The following is a 16,290-nucleotide window of genomic DNA, read 5'->3' on the forward strand; positions in this document are numbered from 1 at the left end:
AGTAACTTTTTTTTAATTGATGCACAAGGGTTAAGTGCTATAAAATTTACATTTTCCCTTTAGATGAAAATAAACATATTTGATGATTTGAAGTTCCGGGTGACTTGGAAAAGACACACTGCATACGGATGTAAACTAGCGTCTGCGTGCCATGTGTTTGGTTTCAGTCTTCGAACATTCTGAGTGTTTCATTGTTTTAAACCGTTTTTAAAGTCAGCTTTCAGTTTAAGGCGCTTTTACGGGAGATGGGAGTCCTCACGTTTTTCCGCTGGTTGAGTCGAAAATATCCTTCAATAATATTTCAATGTTTGGAGGAGAAGGTGAGACCGTTACACAGTAACAATGCTTTCATTAATCGTTTATTTATGTGTTGTTTATTTAATGAAGGCAGCTTTAATGCTCTCACACACAACCGAGTTAAACTAGAGAACAATCTGGCTGTATCACAAACATCTAGTGCGTTGACTATTTAGACAGCATCTTCTGGCTGCATTGGCGCGTGTGGATCGCTCAATCGAGCAACCAATCACAGAACGATATGCAAATATACAGCCAAGAATGGCGATTCAAGTAACCAATCAGCAGCAGCTTGACTAGTAACATGCAAATGATGCTGCATGAATGAATGCTGCCTAGATTTTGGACATAATTATTTAGTTAAATTACATGTACAGAATTAGCGAAATTGTGGGAAAAGAATAATAATAGTCTAATATTAATAATAATGTTACGTTAACATTTTCAAATTTAGTACAGTTTAAAGGGAGGGGAAAAAAGATTGCGCACATTTCAGTTTCTTTGTATCACACGAGCAGGAATATGGTGAATAGATGTATACTTTATGGAGCATTTAAACTTTTTTTTTGGAATAAAGTCTTAACCATATACTTACCTTAATCGGTGATGTGAAAATAAATGTAGTCAACTTTTAGAGGTTTAACATTGCGTTCAGGTTTGTTTATAAATGAATACATTGAAATCATTATGTGTGAATTGTATGATACATTAATATAGACATTTTAAGGAGTGGAAAATGTAGCCTATATGATGAGTGTCTTAGTTAATGTTACACTTGTCAAGCTCCAGATGCGCACAATTAACGGAGACCGCAAACGGAGTCGAGACTGCGCCCATCCGATCTGAAATCACACCGTGCACATTTTCGTTTCTAAGTTTTACACTTAAATAGGCTACTAAAATTGACTTCACAGACTCATCATTTCTTTGTAATTTTGGATATGTTTATTTAAAATGTTGCTTTTTCCTTGTGCTTCTTGGATAATCAGTCAAACGAATATTGTTTCTATTATTCAGAAGAATCAGTTATTCGTTTTGAAGTCATTATTTGAGCCTTTCCGAATATGGTATTCAGCTTCGGGCACATACCTACTACCTAGGGAGCTCACTATGTTTTAGTCTATGATGCTCAAACATTGTTTATAGTTGGTGGACACACATTTTTGTTGCAGTTGGAACCTTTTCTCTCATTTCCCAAATGCCTAATCTTATTTCTTGTCATTTTTAGGCTAAGGAGTACAATGGCATTAAAATCCCCGTTGATACCAGCAAACCCAATCCAAACGAAGTGGAGTTTGACAACCTGTATCTAGACATGAATGGAATAATCCATCCTTGCACACATCCTGAAGACAAGTGAGTCTAATGTATCATTTATTTTGTCGACATTCTTGTGTGAAAGGCCTCTATTAACCTCTGAATGTTTTACCTCCCACAGGCCAGCACCTACAAATTAAGATGAAATGATGGTTGCCATTTTTGAATACATTGACCGGCTTTAACATAGTGCGACCGAGACGAGTTCTGTACATGGCAATTGATGGCGTGAATGTAACATTATTAAAACTCAATTTTGCGCAAATGTCAGTATGCGTGCTGAAGTCCCCATTTATGTGAATGTTTGTTGACCATTTGTCATTTGTTTTCCAGGCTCCTCGTGCCAAAATGGTCCAGCAGCGATCGAGACGTTTCCGAGCATTTAAAGAAGTCGAGCTTGCAGAAGCAAAACTGAGAATGAGAGAGGAAGTTATTCAGAGCGGTAAAAGACACAAATTATTCAATTTACACAAAATTACCCACTAAAATAAACACGATCAAATCTGCAAATCTTGCCACCAGAGGAAATTAAAGAACGTTTTGACAGTAACTGTATCACTCCAGTAAGTGTCACCCAACATTAGCTGTATGCTTGAATGTGAAGTTAAATGCCCTTTTGATAACTGCAGATTCATTCATTATGGCATAGAGTTTATGGATAATTTGGGTAGTGCTGTGGGTGGTTGTCAGGACTGATCCAGGTTTTCTTCTAAAGAGGAGCTTTTTTGTATTTGTCCATCATAACATCCGTTGTTTTTCTGCAGTATTTAGAGAGAGAGAGTTAACAATGGCCAGCCTGCCATTCCCATTTGACTTCGAGCGGAGTGTCAATGACTGGGTGTTCATGTGTTTCTTCGTAGGAAATGACTTCCTGCCCTACTTACCATCTCTTGAGATCAGGCATGTTTGCTCACCACATTCATTCACAGTCATTTCAATATCCTCTACAGTGAGTCCTGACTGTCATCTGTCTGTCTCCACACAGAGAAGGTGCCATTGATCACCTGGTTGGCATCTACAAAGACGTTGTGCACAAAACTGGGGTGAATACTGCATGCCCACATATCCCAGAGTTCTTAGAAGGACCCAAACATGGAAAATCTTTTGTCATTTACTCTCCCTCATGTTGTTCCAAACTCATATGACTTTCTTCTGTGGAACACAAAAGGAGATGATTAGTAGAATGTTTACTGCTTTTTACAGATTTGTGCACTATATGCAAAGTGATAAATGATAGCCTTGTGTGAAAATACACTGAAATGTACGTTGATATTCACTGAAAATCCTCCCCTCCACCATAGCTCTTATACATTCACAAATGACACCAAATATCATTGGTTGTCACATGTCTCAACACATTGTCTACAACAAATCTTGCTGGACCAGGGCTCCAGACTGCGATTCAAATGGTTGCAAATGCGACAAAAAATAAATAATTGCGACAATAATTTAAAAACTAGACAGCTGGGAACAGTTTGTTAACATTCATTTGTGGTTTCAGCAGATATCATCTTGTAGTTATTAAATTACATCTTTAGTGTGCATGCCACTCTTCACCCTTTCTGTTGAGATAAGCTTGCTGCACGCAACAGCAAATGCAACGAGAGCCATTATATCTGATTCGTGAACGAAGGAATCTTTTGAACCAGGTCTTTTTAATTAATCACCCGAAAAGATTCACGAAAAAGGTTTGAACTCAGGAGCTCATGTTAGCAGTTTGAATCAGTCACTTTTTCAGCAAATCATACAGTGAATCATCCGTCAGTGAGCACATGAGAGTGCAGACATTTCAAAATAAGAGTCACTGTGGCTTCAGGCTAGTTTATAATCAAAAGCTCTGTATTATGTACCAGATCTTTTTCTAGTTATTATTGGTATTGTGGTAGCGCATAATTTGTTTCTGGGATTTAATTAAATTTGAACTCTTGTAGTCTGTGTCTGGGCACTCCTATTACAGTAAGGAAAATCGAAGAAAATTTTTAACACATTTTATATAACAGTAATAAATACTTGTCTGTGTATGTGTGTGTGTGTGTGTATTTATACATACATATATGTATGTATGTTTGTTTATACATTAATTGCATATTTATAATATATGTCACTTTTACCCAGAAATATGTTTTGAGTTTTGGGCACTTTAGTAAAAAGGAAGGTTTATGAGGGCCTGGGTAGCTCAGCAAGTAAAGACGCTGACTACCACACCTGGAGTCGCAAGTTCAAATCCAGGGCGTGCTGAGTGACTCCAGTCAGGCATCCTAAGCAACCAATTGGCCTGGTTGCTAGGGAGGGTAGAGTCACATTGGGTTAACCTCTTCGTGGTAGCTATAATGTGTGGTTCACTCTCGGTGGGGCGTGTGGTCAGTTGTGTGTGGATGCAGCAGAGAATAGCGTGAAGCCTCCACATGCGCTGTGTCTCCGCGGTAACGTGCTCAACAAGCCACATGATAAGATGAACGGATTGACTGTCTCAGACACAGAGGCAGCTGAGATTCATCCTCTGCCACCTGGATTGAGGCGAGTCGCTACACCACCACGAGGACTTAGAGCGCATTGGGAATTGGGCGTTCCAAATTGGGGAGAAAAGGGGAGAAAAGGTTTAAGCTTTCTAGCATTATAATTGTTTCTACTTCAAATCGCTGTCAAGATTTAATAATTTAAATGCTTTAATTTTTACTTCAGGGCATAAAACTCAAAATGTGTTTCTGGCACAAAGTCACTCAAAATTTGGAGCAGGTCACATGAATATACATTTTAAAACCATTAGCCGATTAATCGGTTCTCAGCTGTCTTCGACTTTCTGTCTTGCTTCTGAACAGCCAGAAGAATCGCTTGATTCAATTTCAGAATCGAGCAATTCTGTAATTTGCCAACTAAAAACAGCCTAAAAACTAAAAACCTGAATGTTTCAGTTAAGGCGCCAATGGCTCCATAGTAATTTTTTTTTTAGCCTGGAGCCTTGCTTGACGCATCATGAGGGGCCATATTTGAATATATGTAACTGAGATTTGAGAGCTACAGCAGAGGGGAAGATGAGTGACTTATTCCAGTCTGTTCCTCACTCAAAGCTATCATATGGCCTCAGAAGACTTCAAATATAATATTGTTTGATAAAGAGCATCCTGAACTTTTACTTTTCTGTTCCACAAAGGTAGAACGTATGATATGAATCTCTGATAGTGAAAAATGTTTTCAAAAGCTCCTTTTTATTTTTAAGAATAGACATTTACACTTTGTTTCGAAAGGGCTACTTAACAGAAAATGGCTTTTTCACACACAAGCCGTGGGCATGGACAACATCTTCAAAAAGCGCAAAGACGACGAGGTGAGACTGCACATGAAATGTAGTCTGCTGTCAGCAGGGTGCAGTGGAGGTGTCGTGACCTCTGACCCCTTTACACCGATGATTATAGTCCTATAGAAATGTACAGTTCTTGTGTGTCTGTGTTGGACATTGATATTAAAAGTTCGTTTCCTGCAGGAAAGTTTTAAACGGTGAATGAAAGAAAAGAAAAAGTGGATGAAAGTAAGTGAAAATTCCCTTGTGGTTATAAACAGCGTTGAGAGGTTTCTGAGTAATTCATTTTGAAATGTGAAAACTTGTGCGTGCACAGTTCCTCCGAGAGCCGGTGAGTTTGAATCCATTCACATGGTTGTTTAATTCAGTAGATGGCAGTTGAATAGCTTGTTTTTTGACCCTGCAGATACATATATTCCTTCATAATGAATGCAACATGTGCATTTAATTCACATGAACTGAAGAATTAGTAGGGATGGGTATTATAGCTAAAAAAAAATGCATTTAAATTTTTCCTGATATTCCATATATTTGTCTCTTTATATACACCGATTAACCACATTAAAACCACCTGCCTAATATTGTGTAGGTCCCCCTGGTGCCGCCAAAACAGTGCCAACCCGCATCTCAGGATAGCAATCTGAGATGATATTCTTCTCACCATCAATTGTACAGAGTGGTTATCTGAGTTACCATAGACTTTGTCAGTTTGAACCAGTCTGGCCATTCTCTGTTGATCTCTCTTATCAACAAGGCATTTCCATCCACTGAACTGCCCCTCACTGGATGTTTTTTGTTTTTGGCACCATTCTGAGTAAATTCTAGAGACTGTTGTGTGTGAAAATCCCAGAAGATCAGCAGTTACAGAAATACTCAAACCAGCCCATCTGGCACCAACAATCATGCCACGGTCGAAATCACTGAGATCACATTTTTCCCCATTTTGATGGTTGATGTGAACATTAACTGAAGCTCCTGACCCATATCTGCATGATTTTATGCACTGCACTGCTGCCACATGATTGGCTGATTAGATAATCACATGGATGATTGTTGGTGCCAGATGGGCTGGTTTGAGTATTTCTGTAACTGCTGATCTCCTGGGATTTTCACACACAACAGTCTCTAGAATAGACTAGAAAACATTATCATGTTTTCAACCATGATTTCAACAAAACTGAACTACTACTCAACTACTTTCAATTATTTTTAGCTAAGTAAAAATGTTTAATGTAAAATATATAAAATGCTAAAAAATTAAGAGCTATGATTAAGAACTAATAATTAAGGTGCTTTTTTCAATACATAGTATATTGGTGGCTTATTTTAAAGGGATAACAATTCTCTCATAATTTACTCACACTCAGGCCATCCCATATGTGTATGACTTTCTTTCTTCTGCTGAACACAAATTAAGATTTTTTTTAAGAATATCACAGCAGTGTTGGTCCTCTCAATGCAAGTGAATGAGGACCAAAACTTTGAAACTGGAAAAATCACACAAAGGCAGCATAAAAGTAATCCATACATCTCCAGTAGTTTAATCCGTGTCTTCAGAAACGATTCACATTCTTCATGCATATCGCCACCTACTGGGCAGGGAGAAGAATTTATAGTAAAAATAAGAGGACGTAAATATTGATCCATTTCTCACCCACACCTATCATACTGCTTCTAAAGATATTGATTTAAACACTGGAGTCTTATGGACAACTTTTATGCTGTTTATATTACCTTTTTCCTGCTTCAACGTTTTGACGAATTGTATGCACATGCAGAGCTGAAATATTCTTCTAAAAATCTTAATTTCTGTTCAGCAGAAGAAAGAAAGTCATACACATCTGGGATGGCATGAGGGAGAGTAAATTAGAGAATTTAAATTTTTGGGTGAACTATCCCTTTAGCAGCAATATTTGCCAACATATGTTGTACTAAAACATAGTAATAAATTAAAAATACCATATGGGGAATGCAATGAAAAGTAAGTGATGACAAATTGTTGATGATAAAAAGTTTTGAATCAGATCATCAAAATGGCTAGTTTGAACTTTTTGACAGAAATGAATCGAACTTTCTAGTTCCACTTTTGCTACTGAAGTTTAAACCAGAAATGCTTTTAAAATGTCTTGGTGTGCTCATGCGAGGCAAGGAATCGCAAAATTTGTCTAATCTAATTAAACGTTTTTTGGGAAAGACTAATAGGCAAATAAAGATTGATTGACAATGCCACAATTTCACAATGTTTTTTTTTTTTTTTTTTTAACTTAATAAAATCTAATATCATTAAAAAATATTACATTTGATATATCACCCAGCCCTTTTAACTACTAAGAAAATGGCTTCAATTCAGAGCTTTCATTCTGGAAAAACAATGCAGAAGTGTCAGAAGTGCAGATCGGTTGTGTATCCAATGTGAAATTTTTTGATCTCAGGGAGAACAGCGTCCATCATTTGTCCCTGGTGGTCATATTGCCCCCTGGGCTCTGAGTGGCAGAGACAGACCCATGCCAGTGCAGAACGCCAGACAAACGGCATATGAAATGAGGATGCATGGGAACCGAGACCAGCGCAATCTGGTTTGCCTTTATACTGTCCCTTTGTGATTTTCACATACACCGCACTAACACCGCATTGTTGTTTCAGTTCTTTAGTGTCAAATTTAAGATCTTTGAACTGTGAGTTCTGTTTTTGTTTTTCAGGAAGTAGCTCAGTCCTTGAAAGCCATGATGAGAAATGGGAAGGCACGTATCTCTCTCTCTATTTCCAGTTTGGTTTGTCAAACATTTTTGCATTTATTTTTCAGTCAGCAGGCCACTTGGATGAGATTTTTGTTTTTCAGAGTATGTGATGAAATGATTGATTTGATTTTGAAGACACCGTACAGTTAATTTAAGCTCTGGGTACCGTATTGATACAGATTTCCTGATTCAATTCCCATTCACAAGCTCTTGATTCGATGCAAAATTTGATTCTTGATTTTCAATGAAGAAAAATTCTCTTAGTTAATGCTCTTAATTATAAAAGGACCTTGTATGTAACCTTTCTAGGTACAGTTAGAAAATATAAATTTTACGAATTAAATTTAATCATTAGTTTTTTGTCATATTGGTCACAATTTAGATCTTGATAAATTTTCAAATTCTGTCTATTCCATCATTAAATGTCTTAAAATCGCGTAGATTATGTTGCATGTATATTTTGTTACATGTTTACTCTTTACTTGCATAATTTGTACTATTTACTTTATATGCAGGACACACACTAAATCGGTACTGTCTCTTTAGGGCTACTGGCATCAGCCAGTGAGCGCATATATCAAGAGAGGATGGTTTCTTTAGCGCATTCGTGTGTGATTAGATTTAAATAGGTTTTTTATTTTGTTTTTAATCAACAATTGACTGTAAAGAACAGAAATGGTATCAAAAGAGAAATTAATCATTGACGTGGATTGTGTGGATCTCTCTTTGGACACAGAACGAGTTAAACAGAACTTTTAGTAAAAGGAACTTGGTGCTAAAAACTTCTTCGCCTCTATTTTACTCAGGTCACTGGTGAGTGAAATCTGAAAGTTTACCAGCCAGTGGCTGATCAGACATTTTTAGATGCATAGCGTGAAATTTGTTTGCACATGCAAGTGATTTACATGCATTATAGAGGGTTACCACAGAGTAAAAGATCAATCTTCTGATTTTAAGAATCAATATCAAGATTGTTCAAACAAAGATTGAGATGCATTCAATATATTTACCCAGTCCTAATTAAAGGTATAGTTCACCCAAAAATGAAAATTCTCTCATTATTTACTCACCCTCATGATATCCCAGGTGTGTATGACTTTCTTCTTTACCAGAACACATTTGAAGAAAAATAGAAATATATCTTAGCTCAGTAGGTCCTTAAAATGCAAGTGAATGGAGATTTCTCTTTTGAAGCATAAACACCATAGATACGACTCCAGTGGTTAAATTAATGTCTTTCCAGAGACATCCAGGATAATCACACAAATGCACCATTGTGAGTAAAGAAACAGATCAATTCAGATCTAAATCAAAACCAACCAAGCTTCTGTACAGCGTTCCTCCTTCTCACTTGTAAACAGCGCTGCTCTTCCAGCTGTGACACACGTGCGTCAGTTCTCGCATATTTCAAATGCCAATGCGATAACATCACACATACATAACACTGCAGAACGGAAGCATGATTTAAAGTTAAAAAAAGTGCTTAAATATTTATCTTTTTCGCACCAAAAGTGATCATGTCACTTTACAAGATATTAATTTAATCGCTGGATTCTTATGGATGACGTTTATACTGACTGTCTGTGATTTTTGGAGCTTCAAAAATCAGATCACCATCCACTTGCATTTTAAGGACCTGCTGAGCTATGTTTCTATTTTTCTTCAAATGTGTTCTGGTGAAGGAAGAAAGTCATACACACCTGGGATATCATGAGGGTGAGTAAATAATGAGAGAATTTTCATTTTTGGGTGAACTATCCCTTTAATTTTGAACACATGACTGTCCATCCTGTTTTGAGTTGCTTTAGTTTATAACCGTCTCAATGTACACAGACTCCTGCTGGACACAGTGATGAAATGGAAAGTCATGTTGTGAAACGAAAATCTGAAAACAGTGACAGTGAACCAGAACCTGAAGATAATGTCAGGTAACAAGAACACAAAAATGTTCATAAAATCACACGCACACCACAGCAAAATTTCGTAAGGTGGTGAGTCAAAAAGAACTATCAAAAAATGGAGAAAAACTTGCACACTTACTGCTCCAAAAAATGTTACGTCCTCACAACGCTCCTGATTTCTGTAACTGCTGATCTCCTGGGATTTTCACACACAACAGTCTCTAAAGTTTTCTCAGAATGGTGCCAAAAACAAAAAACATCTAGTGAGGGGCAGTTCCACGGACTGAAATGCCTTGTTGATGAGAGAGGTCAACAGAGAATGTTCGAATTGACAAAGTCTACGTTAACTCAGATAACCACTCTGTACAATTGTGGTGAGAAGAATATCATCTCTGAATGCTATTCTGAGTTGTGGGTTGGCGCTATTTTGGTGGCATGAGGGGGACCTACACAATATTAGGTAGGTGGTTTTAATGTTGTGGCTGATTGGTGTATATATTTTGACAGAATACATGGTTGTTTTTAAATGGCCATCAATATGAATACATGCTCAAGCACTGTGTAGTAACTGCAACTACCAGCAGGGGCTAACTGGGACCTGTAGTCCCATTTCAGAGCTTTTTGGTGGAGGGAAAGATTATCAGTGAATAATGACTTAAATATCAGTCTGTTTCTCACAAAAGTATCATTTATATTTTTTGCTGTTTAAGAGCTTTATAGACTTTGTGTACCCAGAGGCGCAAAAACCATATATGCAAGGTATGCAAGGCATAGGAGTGCCATGTAAAGGAGGGGCCCTTTATGACAGATACATGAACCACAAAATTATCGCTTATAATGGACAATGCTCCAACAACCCCCCCCCCCCCCCCCCCACCCCGCTCCACCCCGCTTGACAGATTCGCAATATTTTGTTTCACATACACGCTCAGAAATGGGTAGCTGTTCCCTGCGTGTTCAGTTTAAATATATGGAAAACAGCGGTCAGGATATACTTCCAAAAACTGCCTTTTGTGTTCCCCGGAAGAAAAGTTATACAAATTTGGAGAGACATGAGGGTGAGTAAATAATGGCAGAATTTTCATATTTGGGCTAACTATCCCTTCAAAACGGCTCATCAAGCAGCTTTCCAGTGCTGTCTAAATCGATTGGGTTCAATTGGTATTCATGGAGGTTTTTCTGTGTCCCCGGTGGGACGCTGTCGATGTTACGCCAGACAGATGCAGCTCATCCTTGATTACTGAGCTGAATTTCCGGAGCATGTCAAAACATCCTGACCAGCGCTGAGGTGGAAAGTGACTTTGCTTTGCCTCTTAACAGAGTCTGTCACAGTGGGCAATTCTCAAAAGCGTGCAGATGCATAGAAGTGAACTCGCTTGGTTTGGCACAAGAGAGACACTCGCTGTTTAAAGGAGGAGTTCACCCAACAATTAACAATCTGTCATTTACTTACCTTCATGTTGTTCCAAACCCTCATGTATATGTGTGTTTATTCAACTTGGGGCAATTTCATGTCCCAGGGGTTGCTCCAGCACCAGCCACAGAGAAAAAAATAAATAAATATCGGCCAAGATTTTTACAGATAACCGATAGTTCAAAAAACAAACTATCGGCACAGATTAATCTATCTATCGGTCTGTCTATAGTGATGCATGACGTCTGAGGCTAAAACTACACTGAAACTGACCTGGAAACTTATTACCAGGCCTTTATCATTTATTTTTGGTACTTTTCAAATAATAATCTGACCGTAGAGTGAAATGAACAATTTCAATGTTTATTGTGAGAAAATTAATTTTATACATTTTTAAAAAATTATGGCTGTCCCAGCATCATTTCCACCATACCAAAAAATTTTCTCCTAATAAAGTTTTATTTTCTGAAGTTAGTGTAAACAAAAGTGTCAGTGAAGAGCATGCTTGAGTTGTACGTAATTTTCAATCAAGATTCTCAAAAAGTCTGAAAATATTATTTAATTTGGTGTTTAGTATGCTTAAAATGTTAGCTATGAAATTAGCCTTAGCAAGACAAAGGAGTCGGCAAATTAAAAATAAATAAATCAAAATGTAATTTCCATCAGCTTCTTTTCCACCACATAATTCTACTAAACTCAATACAGAATTAAAGATGTAGTGGAAATGACATTGTGCAAAATGTAATGTCTTTAAAAAAAAAAAAAAAAAAAAAGGAAAATTGACAAATCTCCTGTGATGCATGTCTACTGCTGGACATTGTTAGTAAACCATTCAAAAAAATGGTGAGTGTGAAGAGTTTTAATGAGGTTTTACTTTGTAGAAGTCTACAGTGCTAAAAGTGCCCACAGTTGGAGATACACCCATAACTTTCATTTGTCTATGGAAAACAAAGGAGATGTTAGGAAGAATGTTAAGGACTGACGGCCTCAGTCGCCATTCATTTTCATTACACACAATAAAAATGAATGGCAACTGAGGCTGTCATTCTGCCCATCATCTCTGTTTTTGTTCCTCTGAGGAAAGAAAGACTGTAAATAAATGTCATATTTTGACTGAACTATCCCTTTAATGAATTCAATCCCGTCTTTGTCCACCTGTCAAAAAGTCTTGTCGTCTTCAAACTCTGAAGAATGTTTGTTTCGCAGGTTATGGGAGGAGGGATGGAAACAGCGTTACTACAAGACCAAATTTGATGTTGATGTGACAGACGATGAGATTCGTAAGAAAGTGGTGCAGTCTTATGTTCAGGAACTGTGCTGAGTGCTCAGATACTACTATCAGGTAGGTCACAGGGACACACCTGTACACAACAAAGGTTAATGGCTTCCACAGTACTGATCACACTTACGAACTTGACATCTGAAGGACTGAACCATATCAAAAACGATTAAAGGGGTCATATTCTACACTTTTGTTAGTGGTTGACCGTTTTGGATTTTTATAATGCCATTTATTAAAGAATGCCATTTAATGCATAGCAAATAAAAAATATATATATTGATTTTAAACAATGTTTTAGGCATAAAATGTTCACTATCCATTAGCAATGCTGTCTGCAGACTGGATGATATATTTGTCCATCACTAATTTAAATGAAACTGTTTTTGCTAATGACTTCTTTTTGTAAATTACCTCTGCTGTGATTGGCTGATATCGTCACATGTGAAATGGGTATCTAAATCTGCTATGCAAAGTGGACGTTCACATGTTAAGATCCCGTTTTTGCAGCTTAGTTTCCGTAAATAAGTATTGCATAATTTTGCTCTCGTTATACATATTTTCTTCCTTTATATTCTTTACTCCTTTTGAATTATGAATCTAAAACCAGTCTTGACCGCACATCCAATTTAATATACTTCCAGGAAATGCTAAATGAAATCCTCCGCATTATCTGTCTGTTTACCACTTCTCGGATCTGACAGCTTTGTGCTGTTTGCCATGGTCTTTGAGCTGGTTAGTGTTATCTAGTTGAGTTGTAATGCAGGGCCTTGATCTTTAGCTTTAGATTCAGTCATTAGAGCTCAGTTCTCTCCAGTAGATCTCAGTCTGATTAGAGTTCTGTGTTCAGGGATTTGTCTGCAGTAATTGGAGCTCTATATAAATGCAAGGCCTGTGCTCCACTGCATGCGTCGGCAGACGAGAGCCGTCTCGTGGGAATTCTGAACGGATTCATTATGGAGTCTCACTGCTCTGTGAGACATGTTTGCTCCCTCCTGCCGCATATTCACGGATTTACACACACACACGTTCGCTGCCAAATGGCTGATGAGAGGGGACGCATTACTGCGGAGCGTGTGCAGGGGGAGGATCTCCACATGGCTTTTATTTACCCACATTAAGGTGTCTATTTTTTTCATTTTAGGGGTCACGAGTATAATTTCTGTTATGTGGATTTTGTGCACCTTTCTGCTTTTTGGCACTTGATGGAGTGCCGATTTAAATAGGGGAAAATTAATAGATTGCTTGACTCTCTAAAGCAGTAATCTGTCAGTGCGTGCTGTGGTCACAGATCCAAATCAAGTCAAGTAAATTTATTTGTATAGCGCTTTTCACAACAGGCATTGTTTCAAAGCAGCTCTACATTAAATTATGCTATAACAGAAAATGAATTAATATTATGCCAATATTAGTTATTTTTTATTAGAACTATTAGTGGTTAAATTTAGTAAACTAAGCAAATGTTGAGGGTCAATGATTAAACAAAATGATTTTATATTAACCATAAGTTTTAGTGTTAAAGTCTTGAAGTCATCCCGAATTAACTGAGGAAATACACGTAGATGCATTGTCCTTTGATTTTGGCTGATGAAGGCTTTTTTTAGTGGTTAATTCATTTTCTATGTAGTTTAAGAGAGTGTTGTCCCTCCTTTGACCAAGTTGATATAGGTATCATTCAGTGAGGAGCATCACAGTCTGGCTGGAAGCCTATGGTGGGTAATTTCTGTGATGCCATGCTTCCGACAGTGGCTCATGAAGAATCCCATGTCTCTGAGTTTGCAAATATGTGTTCTCGCTCGGAAATCTGACATTTTCAAGTTGAGCATAAGTGATATTTGTATTTTAAGTGTAAAAATCAGTTGTTACAGTGACACAGAAGGGCATTTTTATATGTTGAAGGGTTCGTTCACCAAAAAATGAAAATTGTCTTTTTGTTCCAGACTAGTTTGGTTTTCTTTAGTTGAACACAAAATGACGTATTAGGCAAAAATTTGCAATAATTGTGTTGATTTTGCTGGCAATTTTAAAATAAGCTGCATAATAGATTGTTTGGGGGCAGTGGTGGCTCAGCAGTTAAGGCTCTGGGTTACTGATCAGAAGATCAGGGGTTCAAGCCCCAGTACTGCCAAGATGCCACTGTTGGGCCCTTGAGCAAGACCCTTGACCCAATCTGCTCCAGGGGTGCCGTATCATGGCTGACCCTGCACTCTGACCCCAGCTTAGCTGTGATAATGTGATAAAAAGAATTTCACTGTATATGTGCAAATGTATAATGTGTGATAAACAAATAAATAAAATTAATTTAATAAATATTGCATTGATTTTAATTAGCTTTTAATTTTGCTGTTACGTATTCTTAAGAACTTGTCATTAGACTAACTTCGAGATGCTTCCTCGTGATTTGCGAATAGGAGAGCGTCAAGACAATTGTTTTAATAGCGTCTGATTTAAACTTTGGTCGCAAAAATGGATAAGTTCTATTCATTAACATGAATCTGTTCAAACTGTCTGATTCAGTGAATCCATTGGAAACTGATTCAATGGTTGGCTCATGTCATACCTCTAAGTCCCTGCATGCCAAAAATTGTTTAGTCAGAATTATTTGGGTAAATACTTGCTGTTTATTACTATGTATTGTTATATTGGTGCAGTTTAATAAAAATGAATCGTTCTTGTTCATTTACTGAAAAAATCAGTGTGGGAAAATTAATTTGTACCTAAAAAATGTTTACTCTAATAAGTGCAAAAAGTGGCTGAATGGAAATGAGACCGATGGAAATTACGTTTTTAAATAAAAAATAAAATAAAAATTGTCGACTCTGTTTTGCTAGGGCTAATTTATAGCTAACATTTTAAGTATACTAAACACCCAATTAAATAATATTTTGATAAAAATCTTTTTAGATTCTAGTTTAATACATTTGTGAAATTCGTAGAAATGTAATCATTGTGTCCATGTTGGATATAGGGTTAGGGTTACCCCCCTCAAAATAAAAAGCCCCCCCCTCTTTTTTAACACAAAGCGACGCCCATGTCTGAGTGTTTTGTATTTTATCCCACAGGGCTGCGCATCCTGGAAGTGGTATTTTCCCTTTCATTACGCACCGTTTGCCTCCGACTTCAAAGACATCAAGGGCATGTTCAGCGAGTTCAAGAAAGGGACCAAACCGGTAATTTGAAACACAACAAGCTGTTAACCGTGATCGTATTGTCTCAGTGTTGCAATAATAATGTGCTTGTTGTTTTTGTTTTTGACTACTGAATTGGTGTAGCTATTTTGCCATGATGTCATGATTGTCATAATTCTTCATCAATAGTTCAAACCGCTGGAGCAGCTGATGGGTGTATTTCCTGCTGCCAGTGGAAACTTCCTGCCAACAACATGGAGAGCCCTGATGAGTGTCCCAGTGAGTGACAGTGAAAATTAACCTCTTAAAGACAACATGAAATGGCATTTGCGATGCATTTATGTTACATAATGTGACACATCTGAGTAAAGCTTAAAACTCTGCTGGAAATAATTGAAGGTAGGACTTCATTTGATCCATTTGGTTTTGAGTGGATCATGCATAGTGGGCTTTGAGATTGTTGGATAATATAATTTTTCCCAGTATAATTAGCAGAAAGGTTGTTTCAGAGTCACAGAAAGCAAACTACTACTACTTTTTTTATATATATTATGTATGGCGGACCACTTAAAAAAAAAAATTAAGAAATCAATACATATATACATATGCCTCTTTTAAATGGTGCAGTCTGAGTCCTTGAGCAGCTACAGTGCTGTGGAAAAGTGATTTCTTCTTTTTTCTGTGTATTTTTCATACTAAATAGTTTTAGATCTTCAAACGAGATATAACATAAAGCAAAAGCAACCTGAGTAAACACAAAATACAGTTTTCAAATATATGTTTTTTTTATTGAATCAAAAAAGTTATCCAACAGCTATATCACCCATGTGAAAAACTAACTGCCCCCTTAAGCTTAATAGCTGGTTGTGCCACCTTTAGTCGCAGCAACAACTGCAACCAAATGCTTCCGATAACTGG

At 37.2% G+C, this 16,290-nt stretch overlaps 1 pseudogene; it reads left to right on the forward strand.

Annotated features, from left to right (window-relative positions):
• Positions 1–245: 245 nt before the first annotated feature.
• The window catches only part of LOC127415580 (5'-3' exoribonuclease 2-like), a 37,857-nt pseudogene continuing 21,812 nt past the window's right edge, over positions 246–16,290 (forward strand).

Source organism: Myxocyprinus asiaticus, chromosome 25 (genome assembly GCF_019703515.2).
Source record: "Myxocyprinus asiaticus isolate MX2 ecotype Aquarium Trade chromosome 25, UBuf_Myxa_2, whole genome shotgun sequence".
Lineage (NCBI taxonomy): Eukaryota > Metazoa > Chordata > Actinopteri > Cypriniformes > Catostomidae > Myxocyprinus > Myxocyprinus asiaticus.